This window comes from Elaeis guineensis, chromosome 16, assembly GCF_000442705.2.
Source record: "Elaeis guineensis isolate ETL-2024a chromosome 16, EG11, whole genome shotgun sequence".
In the NCBI taxonomy this organism is placed as follows: Eukaryota; Viridiplantae; Streptophyta; class Magnoliopsida; order Arecales; family Arecaceae; genus Elaeis; species Elaeis guineensis.
The window spans coordinates 22915646-22930506 of record NC_026008.2 but is presented as its reverse complement, the minus strand read 5'-3'; positions in this window follow the sequence as shown (position 1 = coordinate 22930506).

Sequence of the window (14861 nt, the reverse complement as noted above, 5' to 3'; positions counted from 1 at the left end):
CCATGCTATGTGAAAGCAACCTTCCAAGATATTTTTGGGCGGAAGCAATTAACACAGCATGTTACATTTTAAATCGTGCTTTGATTAGACAAATTTTAAAGAAAATCCCCTATGAGCTTTGGAAAGAAAGAAAACCTAATATTGCATATTTTCATGTTTTTGGTTGCTGATGTTTTGTATTAAATAATAGGTAAAGAAAGACTTGAAAATTTTGATGCAAAATCAGATGAAGCAATTTTTCTTGGTTACTCCTCCACTAGTAAAGCTTTTAGAGTTTTTAACAAAAGAACCTTAGTAGTAGAGGAGTCGATACATGTTGTCTTTGATGAATCTAACGATCTTCCTTCAAGGAAGAATGAAGGTGTTGATGATACAGATCCTCTTATAGAAGGAATGAAGGAGATCACTCTGAAAGATTCAACAATTCAAGATGATGAGGAACATGAAGACAAACAGGATGAGGGAGGTGAAGAACATCAAGAACAACCTCAAGGTACAAATGACCTACCCAAAGAATGGAGGTATGTTCACAATCACCCTAAGGAGCTAATTATTGGTGATCCTATGCATGGGGTAAAAACTCGTTCTTCACTAAAAGATGTATTTAATCATTGTGCTTTTGTCTCTCATCTTGAACCAAAAACTATTGAAAAGCTGAAAATGATTATAATTGGATTAATGCAATGCAAGAGAAACTTAATCAATTTGAAAGAAATAATGTATGGACTTTAGTATCAAGACCTAAAAATTATTCAATAATTGGCACAAAATGGGTCTTTAGGAATAAATTAGATGAACATGAAAATGTAATAAGAAATAAAGTAAGATTGGTTGCTAAAGGTTATAATCAAGAAGAAAGAATTGATTTTGATGAGACCTTTGCACCTGTTGCTAGATTAGAGGCCATTAGACTTCTACTTGCATATGCTTGCTTTATGAAATTTAAATTATTTCAAATGGATGTCAAAAGTGCATTTTTGAATGGATATATTGCTGAAGAAGTCTATGTAGAACAACCCTCAGGTTTTGAAAATCATGCTTTTCTTAATCATATTTTTAAATTAAATAAAGCTCTATATGGTTTGAAACAAGCACCTAGGGCTTGGTATGATAGGCTAAGCAAATTTTTACTAAATAATGGTTTTTCAAGAGGTAATGTAGACACAACCCTCTTCATTAAAAGAAATCAAAATGATATGTTAATTATACAAATATATGTTGATGACATTATTTTTGGGTCTACAATGAATCTCTTTGTCAAGACTTTGCTAAGCTCATGCAAGGGGAGTTCGAGATGAGCATGATGGGAGAACTGACATTCTTTCTCAGACTCCAAATCAAACAAACAAAGAAAGGAATCTCCATCACCCAAAGCAAGTACACCAAGGAATTACTCAAAAGATTTGGAATGAGAACTCCAAAGCAATTGGCACACCCATGAGCCCTTCATGTAAGCTTGACAAGGATGAAGAAGGTAAATGTGTAGACTTAAAATATTATAGAGGTATGATTGGCTCTCTATTATATTTAACTACAAGTAGGCCTGATATCATATTTAGTGTTTATCTGTGTGCTAGATTTCAATCTAATCCTAAAGAGTCTCACTTGAATGCTGTTAAAAGAATCCTTAGATATTTAAATGATACTCAAACTCTAGGATTATGGTACTCTAAGGACTCATTAATTGACTTAATAGGATACTTAGATGCTGATTTTGCTGGATGTAGATTAGATAGAAAAAGCACTAGTGGAACTTGCCAATTTCTTGGAGTTAACCTAATCTCCTGGTTTAGCAAGAAACAAAATTCGGTAGCACTGTCTACGGCTGAGGCCGAATACATTGCAGCCGAAAGTTGTTGTGCTCAAATCTTATGGATTAAGCAACAACTCGAAGATTTTGGTATCAAACTTAATGAAACACCCATAAGATGTGATAACACTAGTGCCATAAATCTTACTAAAAATCCAATTCAATATTCAAGGTCTAAACATATTGAAATAAGACATCATTTTATAAGAGAACATGTTCAAAACAAAGATATAATTCTTGACTATGTTTGCACTGAAAATCAATTAGCTGATATCTTTACAAAGGCCCTAAGTGAAGATAGATTCTGTGAAATTAGGAGAGATCTAGGAATTCTTGATCCATTTGCTTAAATATCTCTCTAATTCCAAGGAATCGATGTCAAAATTTCTTTGAGCTCAATTTCCATCATCTCTCTTGGACCTAAAAGCTCAAGATTATCCTTCTCACAACTTGTCATTGAGCAAAAAGTCTTCTCCCAGAATTCTGAATTTTTTCAAAATTTATTCATAATTTTTTTGAAATTTTGTGAATCATGAGTCGACCCCCTAGGATCGACCCAATGGCATACTCATAATTTTCGGCCAACATCCCACGGGTTCATCTCCTTCTTAAGTAAAAACCCATTCATGAGCCGACCCCTCCATCGTCGTCTTCCTCCCTCCAAAACTCATAGTCCTCATCTTCGTTCTCTCCAAATCCAAAGTTTTAGCCCAAGATCCTTCTCCCATCACCTCTCCACCTCAAATCGCCCCTTGGGAAAGGAGCTTTTCACATTTTTCTCCCTTGATTGAAGAGGTTGGAGCGTGCCCTAGCTTCCACCATTCTTCTCCAAATCGGGATTTCTCTCCTCCAAAAATCCCTTTCCATCCCCTAATAACCCTCCTTCTCCTCACCCATTTGATCTTCTAAGTCTCCTTGCTTGCTCTTGTGGTAAGAATGGCTCCAAAAATGAAACTCCCTCAAAGAAGAAAATCGGTCCGTGAACTGGAAGAGGGCGTGCGCAGGAAAAGGCAAGCTTCTCAGACCTTCTCTGCTCCCATTCCTGCTTCAGCATCTGCTCCAGGTTCCTCTCAGTCTCCTCTCAGCCCTAGCAAAATTCCACTCTCTGTCAGAAAGGTAGAAACCGGCAAAAATGTTGACTTCAGATTTTTTGAAAATGAGGGTTTCTCCATTGGTTCAAAGATCAAAAATCAAGGTTGGGGTTTTTACTGTTCTCTTAAAGAAGTTACTTATGTAGATTTGGTAAGAGAGCTTTATTTGAATCTGTGCTATGGCAATGGAACAGTAACTTCTACTGTTAAGAAAATTGATATCTGCTTAGATCCTATTATTTTGGGAGAGATTCTTCATTTGCCCTGTGAGGGATATTCAAACATGGAACTCCTAGTGAAGGAAGAAGGGATCAATGTGATTTTAGGAGAAACTTACTCGAGAAGTCTAAATAAATTAGAAGCCAAGATCCTGTCAATTGAAATGAGAATTCTACATCAATTGGTAACAAAATTTTTCTTCCCGAGAAGGGTAGACATGACCTCCTTTCAGGTCGAGACATATGCATAATGTTTCATGTGATCACCCAAACCCCCTTAAACCTCCCTGCTTTAATAATTGAGGCCATGAGAGAAACACTGAATAGATCCAAGGCACATCTGCCTTTTGGTATGGCCCTCACACTGTTATTCAGGAGGTTTGGAGTTAGTTTTGAGGGGGAGGCATCTGCTAGGCTTTCTCACTCTGACACCATCAATCAGCACACTTTGCACCACATGGGATTCACTAGGACCGATGGTGGTTGGATTAAGGGTGCAGAAGAGAGAGTTGAGGACAGAGTTGAGGACAGAGCTGAGGAAGAAGGTCCTTCATCACCTCTCCATGACTTCAGGGCAGCATCTCCAGACATCCAGTTTGTTTCAGATCCAGAGGCTGGCCCTTCAGAGTCCACCAGGAGGCACACACCAGTTCAGCAGCCAAACAGCAGAGCACCTCCCTCAGAGATCAGATTGGCTGATGATCAGATTGAGCTGATTTCTCAGCGTGTGGCTTCCTTGCTTTCTCGTCAGTGGAGCACTTCAGCTTTTGCATCGGGATCCACATCATTTGATGCATCTGATCAGACCTTGATCCCCCACATCTCCACTGTATTTCAAATGATCTCAGATCAGTTAGTTCGGATTCAGCAGCTCGAGGGTTACATTTTGAGACTGACTGGGAGAGTACTTGACTTGCAGGGGCAAGTGTTAGCTCTGGCCCATCCACAGCCACAGGAGTGCACTACTGAGGTCTCAGACCTATCTACGGAGGCAGCCAGACTTAGAGGAGTATTGGAAGGTGGATTTGATTTCTTGAGGAGAGAGATCAGAGGCTCTAGTGAGCATGCTTCTACACAGTTCACTGCACTGCTTCAGTCTGTTTCGAGAGCTCTGAACCTTCTTGACACCATCAGGTTCTCTCTTGCAGTTCAGTCTATTACTTCTCAGCCTTCAGGATCATCTCGCCCACTTACTCGTGCCAGCACCTCCACTCGTGGCGGAGGCAGACGGGGTAGAGGACGAGTCCTTGGTCGTGATCCATCATCTCCCCACCCTATCTCCAATACATCTGATTCTGATCCATCTAGTCATGAGCTCTACTAGATCCTTGTAGTTAGCCTTGTCGGTTGTTTGTTTCTAGGATCTATCTTTTGGGCCATGTAATGATATTAATTGGTTGACTTTTATATTATGGAATATGTATTGGAACAGCTATGGTATCAATCACTTTTTGATTATATATCTACTCTTTGACTTTTAATATATGTTGCTATTTCATATCTATAGTACTCAATGGTATATTTTGTTTTATGATTGCTGTATTCAGGGGGAGTAAACATTAATGTCAGTAAAATTAATGATTAGTACAAGAAGTTTGAAGAAACAAAAAGAGAAAATATATTCAAAAAGAGGGGGAGTTAACAATGTTTGATGATGTCAAAAAGAGAGAGAAATTAAAGAAAAGTATCAAAAGCAAGATTAATAAAAGACTTAAAAACAAAATGAGTGAATTGCTAAGCACAAAGCAAATGAGCAAACTTTAAAATTAATTCTTAAACATGCTCTGATACACCTTAAAATTTGACATGCTCTGATACACTTTAAAATTTGACATGCTCTGATACACTTTAAAATTAATTCTTAGACATGCTCTGATACACCTTAAAATTTGACATGCTCTGATACACTTTAAAATTTGACATGCTCTGATACACTTTAAAATTAATTCTTAGACATGCATTGATACACTTAATTTTTAAACATGCTCTGATACCAAAATTAAATAATCAAATGAGAATGAGCAAATCTTCAAGATGCTAAGAAATTTGAAAAACAAGCAAATGAGCAAATGAGATATTTTCAAATACGCAATTTTCAAATCCTTAGGTAAATTCTGCTTTGCTCTGATAACAAAAATAAATTTTCTGCTCTGATACCAGAATCACATAATCAAATAAGCAAATTTTTAAATCATTAAGCAATAGGCAAATTGTTTATGCAAATGGGCACATATATCACATGCCAAAAGAATCAATCTTCTTTTCAAGCAAATGCACTTATAAGTTGGTAGTAAATTTCCTATTTATCTTCAAACTACCTATAATGCATTTCATTCCTTGAAATTCATGCTCATTGATTCATATATATGCTTTTGTTCAAGTATTTTGTCATCATCAAAAAAGAGAAGATTGTTGCTCCTTAGATTGATTTTGATGATTACAAAGCAGTTGAAGGAGTACTAATGATTTTCACTTGAAAAAGACTTATTGCTCTTCAGGGGCAAAATTATAATTTTACCAAAATCTTGATTTGAAGGCATCAAATGATAGAACAAAAGATTTGTGATCCATTGGTGAAAATTTCATTATTTTTGGACTTGTATTTTGAAAGATATGCATGTTTGAAAATCATGAGTCGACCCATGAGTCGACTCATGGCACATGAGATGACTGGCACGCTGAAATTCCTGGCCGGCACAGACTTGGCACACCCTGTGAGTCGACCCCCAAGGCATGAGTCGACCCATGAGTCGACCTCTGCGGGTTTTAAGCCAATTTTACAGAACCTTGCATCCCGTTCGATTCTCTGATATTTTTTCACAGAGGTCGACCCATGAGTCGACCCCTAGGCATGAGTCGACCCCTGTGACGGGATTTTTCCGCAACGGCTAGTTTTTAACCCATTTTAAGTGCTTTTAATGCTCATTTATTGTGGTCTAACGGCTCTATTTCAGCCTAGAATGTTTTTCACTATTTCCTGAAGCTATAAAAGGGACAAAAAGGTGGAAATCAAAAACAAGAATCAAGAAGAGAGATTTTGAAAAAGGGATTTCAAGCAAACTTTTCAGCCCTAAGCAAAAGCTCACTCAAAGCATTCAAGAAGCCTTTGATCCAAGCTCACCAACTCCTCAAGTGCACATTCTAGTCTCCAACCACCTTGAGAAAATCAAAAAGGGTTTTCTTCTTCTTGAGTAAAGAGTATTTAAAGTCTCATACGCTCATTAAAGGAGCTTTCTTTGTGCTTACTTGTGCTATTCATTGTTATACTTTGTTTGTGTTATTGTTTTTGTTTTGGAAGGATTCCAAAATAAGGGAAGGTTGATCTGAACCTTGAATCGGAGTGTATAGGGTTGGCTTGTACCCGGAAAATAAGTGGACTAGCTTGGGATAGCTAGAGTCGGAGTTTTCGACGTTTGTATTCGGGTTGAATACAAGATTAGTGGATTGGAATTCTCAAGTAGGAGCTTGGGGAGTGGATGTAGGTGCAAGGTTGGCACCGAACCACTATAAATCTTTTTGTTTGTGGGTGCCTAATTGCTCTTCTTTAACTCTTCATTATTCTCTTGCATTCTAGCTTTTAGCCATTAGCCTTGAATTAATTTTATTCTCCCTATTTATTTAGCTTTTGTCAAATATTTTTCATAAGTCATAAGTTAAGCTTAAAATTTTTAGAAACCCAATTCACCCCCCCTCTTGGGTTGCATAGCTGGGCAACACGTGGAAACTAGTTAAAAGAGGCAAGAGCTTCATAGTAGACCTGTGGTGGACTCTGATTGGTCAGTTCTATCACATCGACTGTAGATGATTCCAATATATATCATATATTAAAATGATATTGAATATATTAAAATAATATATTTATCAATTAATGAGTAAATGCTAGATATATTTATTACTTAATAATTATTTGGCAAATTATTAATTACTGATCTATTGTCAAACATATTGTTAAGTTCTCCATGCTATAATAACGATCATAGTGTATCACATAAAAATAATATTTTCGATATTTCTAACCACAGCAAAAGTTGATATATTAATTAATGATCAAATGGCAAACAGGTTGCCTTTACCCTTTTATGCCAGATCAAAAAAAAAATTATTATATTATAACAATAATATTTTAAATATTTTAAGTATAATATATGTTAAAGTATTCCGAGTTTTTATGCGGAGGCTCGGTGGAATAACATGCTCTATTATACCTCCCTTGTGAAAGAATAATTAAGTTTCTTTTGTAATGTCAATCATTAAATTTTATTTTTTTAATCTTAAAAATATAATGTCAGCTTCGTAATCTATGCTATAGATACAAAAAAAATTTATCATATTTGAAAAATTATACAAAATATGATCTACTGGTTGATGTCGCGAAAGAACACCAATCATTCTTCAATCCGTACCTTTGGAATAAGCAGATTAAAAGCTAGTTTGATCGGATTGGGTGGACTCTGGATTAATCGGATTAATTTTTTACTATTTGGTGAAACTCCTTTTTATCCTAATGTCGCTTGCAAACGGGCTAAATCATTTATTTATTTATTTTTTGGTAGAAAGGTCTAAGTCATTTATATATTGACCCGTGACTTTAGACGACAACGTAGACAAATTTGATAGGAGCGTGACAAGGGGGTTCTTTCCATTGCACCGTCTTCTGTTCAAATTTAGCATCGTCTAGAACACGATGCCGAGTAGGCAAGGATAGTTGACAAGTATTCATCCTCCAAGTCATTTATTTAAATCTTAAAGTGAAGACTCGTATCTAAGTCATTTATTTAAGTAGATTTTTCCTGAAACCAGGAAGATACACTTCAACCTAGATTTAATTATGACAAGGGCTTATAGGTCTGGTTTTGAAAGGGTTTGAGTCTCAGTTCTTTCGTACCCCAAAAAAAAAAAAAAAGAGAGAGAGGGAGAGAAGCCCTGTGGCTTAGGCAAAAATATACGCAACCATGTGTAGCCATGTGGCATTTCAAGGATTTTACGTATAATTTTTATTGTATGTTTTACTATTTAAAATAGAAAAGGAACTTTTGGGTTAAAGAAAGAGATTAGAAAAAAATAAGAACCACCCACTCCATTGAGTCAATGGAAAGAGATAGAACCTCCAATCACAACAAGAGCAATGGTGTGACTTAAAAATCACTCAACAATCTTCCAGCATTCACATTGTTTCACACAATTCACAATGAAAATATAAAGGGTTCAATAAGAATAGAACAGACCAGATGAGTGATTTTTTGAGTTATATTTTTTATTTACTAAAGCATTTTTATTACAACGAAGTATATCAAGTAGATATATTCATTAAAAGGAATCTTGCAGGATTAAAGGCGGCACTAGCTTTCTCTTTATAATCATCTTCCAAGCACTCCAAATTACAATCTTATCAGAATGAACATAATGGATTTGTTTGGCTTTGTTTCGGAACTAGATGTCCAAAAGACCTATACAGCATATGAAAGGGGAGTTCAGAGCTCCCCCAGCATACCCCGTGTCAAGTTTCGAATATCTTTTTTTATTTTCGACAGTATTCTCTTCTTTCATTTTGCTTCGAACCCTTCCAGAGCCCTCTCGAATCTTCTCGAGCTCTCGTGAACATCGACCTCTTCTCCGCTCTCCTCACTGCCACCTCCCATCGATCTCCACTGTCGCCTTCCTCCTTATCCTCACCAACGTCGGGCTTTCCCTTCCAATCTCCCTCAGGTGGTTTCCTTCCCATAGATCTCCTAAAAAGAGAGGTTGATATCCTCCCTACTCTCTTTGCTGTCACCTCCCACCAGTCTCCACTATCACTTTCCTCCCCATCGTCACTGGTGTTGTACTTCTCCTGCAATCTCCCTCAAGTGCTTAACCTCCTAGATCTGGCGAAGATCCACAGTGGATCCATATTTTCTCCTCTCCTTTCGGATCTCCGAACCCACCACGAAACCGTTCACCTCTAGCCCCCTCTCTCGCTAATTTATCTCTACTCCGATGGTCCGGCCCCCTCTCTCTCTGATCTTTCTTCGCTTTGGTAGTCCACTCCAGCGGTCTGCTCCCCTCTCTCTCTGATCTCTCTTCCCTCCGATGCTCCACTCCCCCCTCTTTCTGATCTCTCCCCACTCCACCGGTTCACTCAAAATCCATGGGTTCACTCAAAATGTATCGAAAACCTCCTAGATTTGGCAAAGATCTACAACAGATCCATATTTTTCTCTCTCCTCCTGGATCTCCATACAATGACAAAACCGATCACCTTCGATGACTCCCCTTCATCTCAAATAGGTAAGTTTTTTTGGGGGTTTGTCCTTTTATTCTTCTTTTTCAGCTGCTCCCTTCTAATTTCTCCCCATGTTGCATGTTTTTCCTTCCATCCTCTAACCTCCTATGCCCATTCTCCATCAGTGATGCTAATCTAGCATTGATCTTTCTTCTCACCTTTCACAGATAATGTTTTCCACATTTTTTTTTCATTTTTTTCATCTTTCTCTTCTCTCTGAGTTCTTCGACAACCGAATGAATCCTAACCCTAAACCTAGATCTAACATAACCCTATCCTCATCTAACTCTAACTCTTAACAAACCCCAACTCAACCCACCGCTAACACTACTCGAAACCCTAAACCTAATCGAACCCTAACCCTAATTCCTATCTAACCCTTAAGCGAACCCTACTACCAAACCTCACCAAAACCCTAACCATAAGTGAACCCTAACCCTTGTTTCTCTCTAACCCTTAATCGAACCCTATGGCCAAACCTCATCGGAACCCTAAATGTAACCGAACCCTAACCCCAATTCCTCTCTAACCCTTACCCCAAGCCAACTAATTCTAACCCTGCCCTAAACCAATCCTAACTCAACCCCACCTCTCACCTTGGTCAGACCCGTAACTTAATCCTGATACTAATCCTAATTGAACCCACTATTAATTGTAAGCCAACCTAAACCCAACTCTGCCACTAACCGAACTCCAACCCTACCACAACCCAATGACCAAACAACCTAAAATCTAGTAACCCATCCCTCCAACCCATTAACCCAAAATCCTATCATGTAACAGATCAACCCACTAACCCATTAACCCAATGTTGTGCAGGATTCGGTACCACATAGTACAGCAGGAAGAAAGAAGAAATAAAATAAAAAATAATATACAAATACATGGATCGACCTCAAGCCTACCTCCATGGGGCATGCAAGCTTCACTAAGAGAGAATAAAATAAAATCAATACAAGAAGAACTCACCACTCAATTCTTGTACAAGAGTCTCTTAATAAGAAGCCCCAAAATTCTCATAAAAATTTTTTGAAACCTCTCTTGAATATTTTTTACACCTCCAAGACATCACCAGCTATCCAACGCAATAAACGACTCATCAATCAGAGCTATATAGGCTCCAAAATCTCAAAAATACTATTATAGTAGGAATACTAAGTCCTAATCAATTTTAAAACAATCCGTGGTCGTTCGATCATGATCGACTCACACCAGAGCCATCTGATTATGCACTACAGCCTCTGATCATGGCTAATCACACTTGAAATCATCCTCAGCCATCTGATCATGACTGCATACAATTTGGACTATTGGATCGCACACAAATGCCCCTGGACCGCACGTGGATCATGTGATCGGTCCACGCGGCTTCCATGGACCACCCAGCACCCTGCGGTCCATGGTGGACCACGCAGGGTGTTCGGTCTAGGTGCCTGTGCCCGCTGGGCCGGCCCACGCGTGCACCCATGCTGGTCCTGCCCACGTGTTGGGCCGTGCATGCCTGCATGCGTGTGCCTTCGCTGGGCCCGACTGCACCACCACTGGCCTTCACCGCCTCGTGCATCGTGCCATCTTTCTCAAGCTTTTTCACGTATATTTTCACTGTCTGGACTCCGTTTGGACTGTTCTTGGGCTCGTTGAACTCTGTTTGTCATCCTGGACCATGCTGTGGGCTAGTGTGGATCGAATCTTAAGGTATATTTTTTAACAATCTTCACCTCGACTCGATATTTGGCCTTCATCTATCTTTGAGAGCCTGTGATCCGTCTCACCCCCATACCCTGGGGCATGCCTGCTGTCTCATGGATGGGCAAATATGGGAGTCAGGCCAGGCCACTCGATCCCACCTCCATCATGGGCTGTGTCCACTCTGACCAAAAATTTACTCGGAGAAGTCTCCTATGGCAATAGAAACTTCACTCTGTGACATCGCCTCTCATCCTCCTGAATCTCCCATCCAGTGCCCGATCCACCTCTACCTAGAGCTCCATCTCGCTCTAGGCTTCTTCTGGTTCCTGAAGCTCCACCTCATACTAGGCTCCCTGTCAGGTAGTAATATTTTCTCGTCTTCTTCTTTTCCTCCAGAATAATCCTATCGCCGTGCAACACCTTCAGGATTCCTCCACCAACTACTATCCGGTAGCCTCTCGAATCCAGTCTACTCAGTAAGATAAGATTGTGCCTGAAATTGGATATGTATCGGATCTCTCCCAATCTCCTCACTACACCATCATGTATTCTCCAACTGACCATCCTGATGCCTCTAATCGCATAACTCGATCCATCCGGTAAATAAATAATACCCTCACTGCTCTCTAGGGAGTCAAACTGCTCCTCTCTGCAACATACATGATAGGTGCATACAGAATTTAAAATCTACTGCTGGAAAGAAGTAGATACCTCATCAGATATCTTCAGGACATCATCCTCTGACTCGTTATTGGCCATCGCTGCAGTAACCCTTATCCGATCCCTGAGTTGAGGGCAATCTCTAGTTAGGTGCCCCAACTCATCACATCGATAACACCTGATCTTGCTTAAGTCTCTCATCCTAGACTTGGACCACCCTCGTCACAATCTCCTATCGCTCTGTCTGCCACCTCATGCTCCTCCAAAAATCACTAAAGCTGAGCTGCCACCTAAGCTCGAAACTAGATTCTCTCTCTTGAGAATCTCATTCTAGAGAATCACTATGATAATCTCGTCCATCTTGATAGTGCTCTTCTCCATTAGAAAAGTAGTCACCAAGGACTCATACAAAGGGAGAAGCGACGGTAGCAAGACCAATGCCCTGGTCTTCTTCTTAACTTTCTCGCCAACACTGAGGAGGTTGGTGAGGATCTTCTGGAAGTGAATGAGATGCTCCTGCATGCTCTGTCCCTCAGTCATCCGCAGCTGGTAGAACTGCCTCCAGAGGAAGAGAGTGTTGGTGAGAGACTTTGCCATATACAACTCCTCGAGCTTCGACCACAGCATCATTGAAAAAGTCTCGTCAAGCACATGGATCACCACCTCATCTGCTAGGTACAAATAGATCGTACTCACTGCCTACATCTGGAGCCGCCTCCAATCCTACATCTCCATGGTAGTCAGCTTCTCCTCACACAAGAGAATATCGATCAAACCTTGCTGGATGAGCATGTCCTTCACTCTCATCTGCCACAAGGAGAAATTGCTCTTTCCATCAAATCTATTGATCTCCATCTTGATTGTGCTTGTCTTTTCCACCTTCTATCTCAATCACGACTGCCATAAGCTATGCTCTGATACCACCTTGCTCTGATACCAATTATTGTGCAAGATCTGGTACCACACAATGCAACAGAAGAAAGAAAAAATAAAATAAGAAACACAATACAAATATGTGGATCGACCTCAAGCCTACCTCCATGAGGCATTCAAGCTTCACTATAAGAGAATAAAATAAAATCAATACAAGAGAAACTCACCACTCAATCCTTGGATAAGAGTCTCTCAACAAGATACCTCAAAACTCTCACACAAGCTCTCTGAAATCTCTTTTGAAATCTTTCTGTACCTCCAGAACATCACCAGCTATCCAACGCAATAAACGGCTCATCAATCGAAGCTATATAGGCTCCAAAATCTTAAAAATACTGTTACAATAGGAATACTGAGTTCTAATCAATCTTAGAACAATCCGTGGCCATCCGATCGTGACCGGCTCGCACCAGAGCCATCCAATTATGATCGGCTCACACCATAGCCTCTGATCATGCTTGAAATCATCCTCAGCTGTCTGATCGCGATCGCATGCGATCTGGACTATCGGATCATGCACAAATGCCCTTGGATCGTGTGTGGATCGCGTGATCGATCCATGCGGCTTCCATGGACCACCCAGCATCTTGCGGTCCATGGTGGACCGTGCAGGGCATTGGACCGGCCCGTGCGCGCCTGCACTGGGCCTGCCCGCATGTTGGGCTGTGCGCGACTACACGTGCGCGTGTCTCCACTGGGCTCGATCGTGCTGCTGTCGGCCTCCGTCGCCTCGTGCATCGTGCCATCTGCTCCAAGCCTTTTTCGCACGTATTTTTGCTGTCTGAACTCCATTTGGGCTGTTCTTAGGCTCGTTGGACTATATTCGTCATCCTGAATCTTGCTGTGGACTCAGTGTGGATCGAATCTTGAGGTATATTTTTTAATACCTAAAATCTAATATCTAATTCTGATAATCTGTAACCCAAAATAAAGAGCCAAAATTTGTTAACCACCAGCACAGACCCAAAAATCAAAGCCAATCTACCCGTTAAAAAAATTTGTTACCAAAACCTATCAAAATGGTGACTTGATCTTTTTTTCTCCTTTTTCTCTATCTTTCATCTGCTATCTTGCTACATCAATGTTTCCTAAAGATTAGAGAAGGCTGCTGCATTTGAAATAGCAATCTTTCAAAAATCCTTTCCCAAATGATGGTTTCTTCTAGATTTGGGAGGCTGTGATCTTAAAAATAACAACCTCCTATGAACCTAATGAGAAAAAATCAAAAACAAAATTTTCTTAATATTTTTCAACAAAACTCTCCTAACCCACTCAAGCTTTCATATCTATTAAACAATCTATAAATAAAAGTAGAGGGCTGTTACAAGTGTATTTCAAAATTCCCTTAGATGATGCTTTCAGACTACTAAATTGATGAGGGGCTCTCCCAAACACATTCTCTCTTGCACTTTAATCACCCTTTAAATGCAATCTAACTAAAAAAAATAAAGGAGAGTGGAGGCCTACTACATCAACAGAAGCAACCCTTCCAAATTACTCTCAAATAATGTTACAAAACTTAGAAAACTGACGAGAGAATAAGCAAAGAAAATAGAAAAATCTTAGACCTATCCTCTGTGCTCCACAAACCTGACCCTCTAATTCCACCATTTGTTTGAACTTCTGAATCTCTCCTAATATATACTAGAGAGAGAGACAGAGAGGGAAATTGGTCGTGACTGGACTTTTCAATAAGAAAAAAATATTTATGATATAGATATGTTATATTATTAAAACAAAGTGAGTTATAGCTATCTTTTTTTTAGGTGATTTTATAGTTTCGGATCTATCTATTGAGTAGATATCTTTAAGAAGGTATTCATTAAATTTTACTACATATTAATTTATTAATAAATAAAAAATATAAAATTTTTAACTTTTATTTTATTAAAAATTATTTTATTATATTATTTATTATTAGAGTAAGTTAATCTAGTGATTTTTTTTTATCATATTTTTATACAATTTTGTTGATTTAGTTATGTTTGCTCATATCACGCAACTATGGAGTATTTGATCATTTAGATGATTTTTTTCTATTATATTTAGTTTTGTAAGTCAATTTAAATGGATTTTTCGACTAAGATAAAAATACTATTCTAAAGAGATATGATGTGTATAATGTTAGGTAGATTTAAAGAAAAAATAAATCAAATTTTAAAATTTTTAACAAGTTATTTTTACTGATTCTAGCTTCA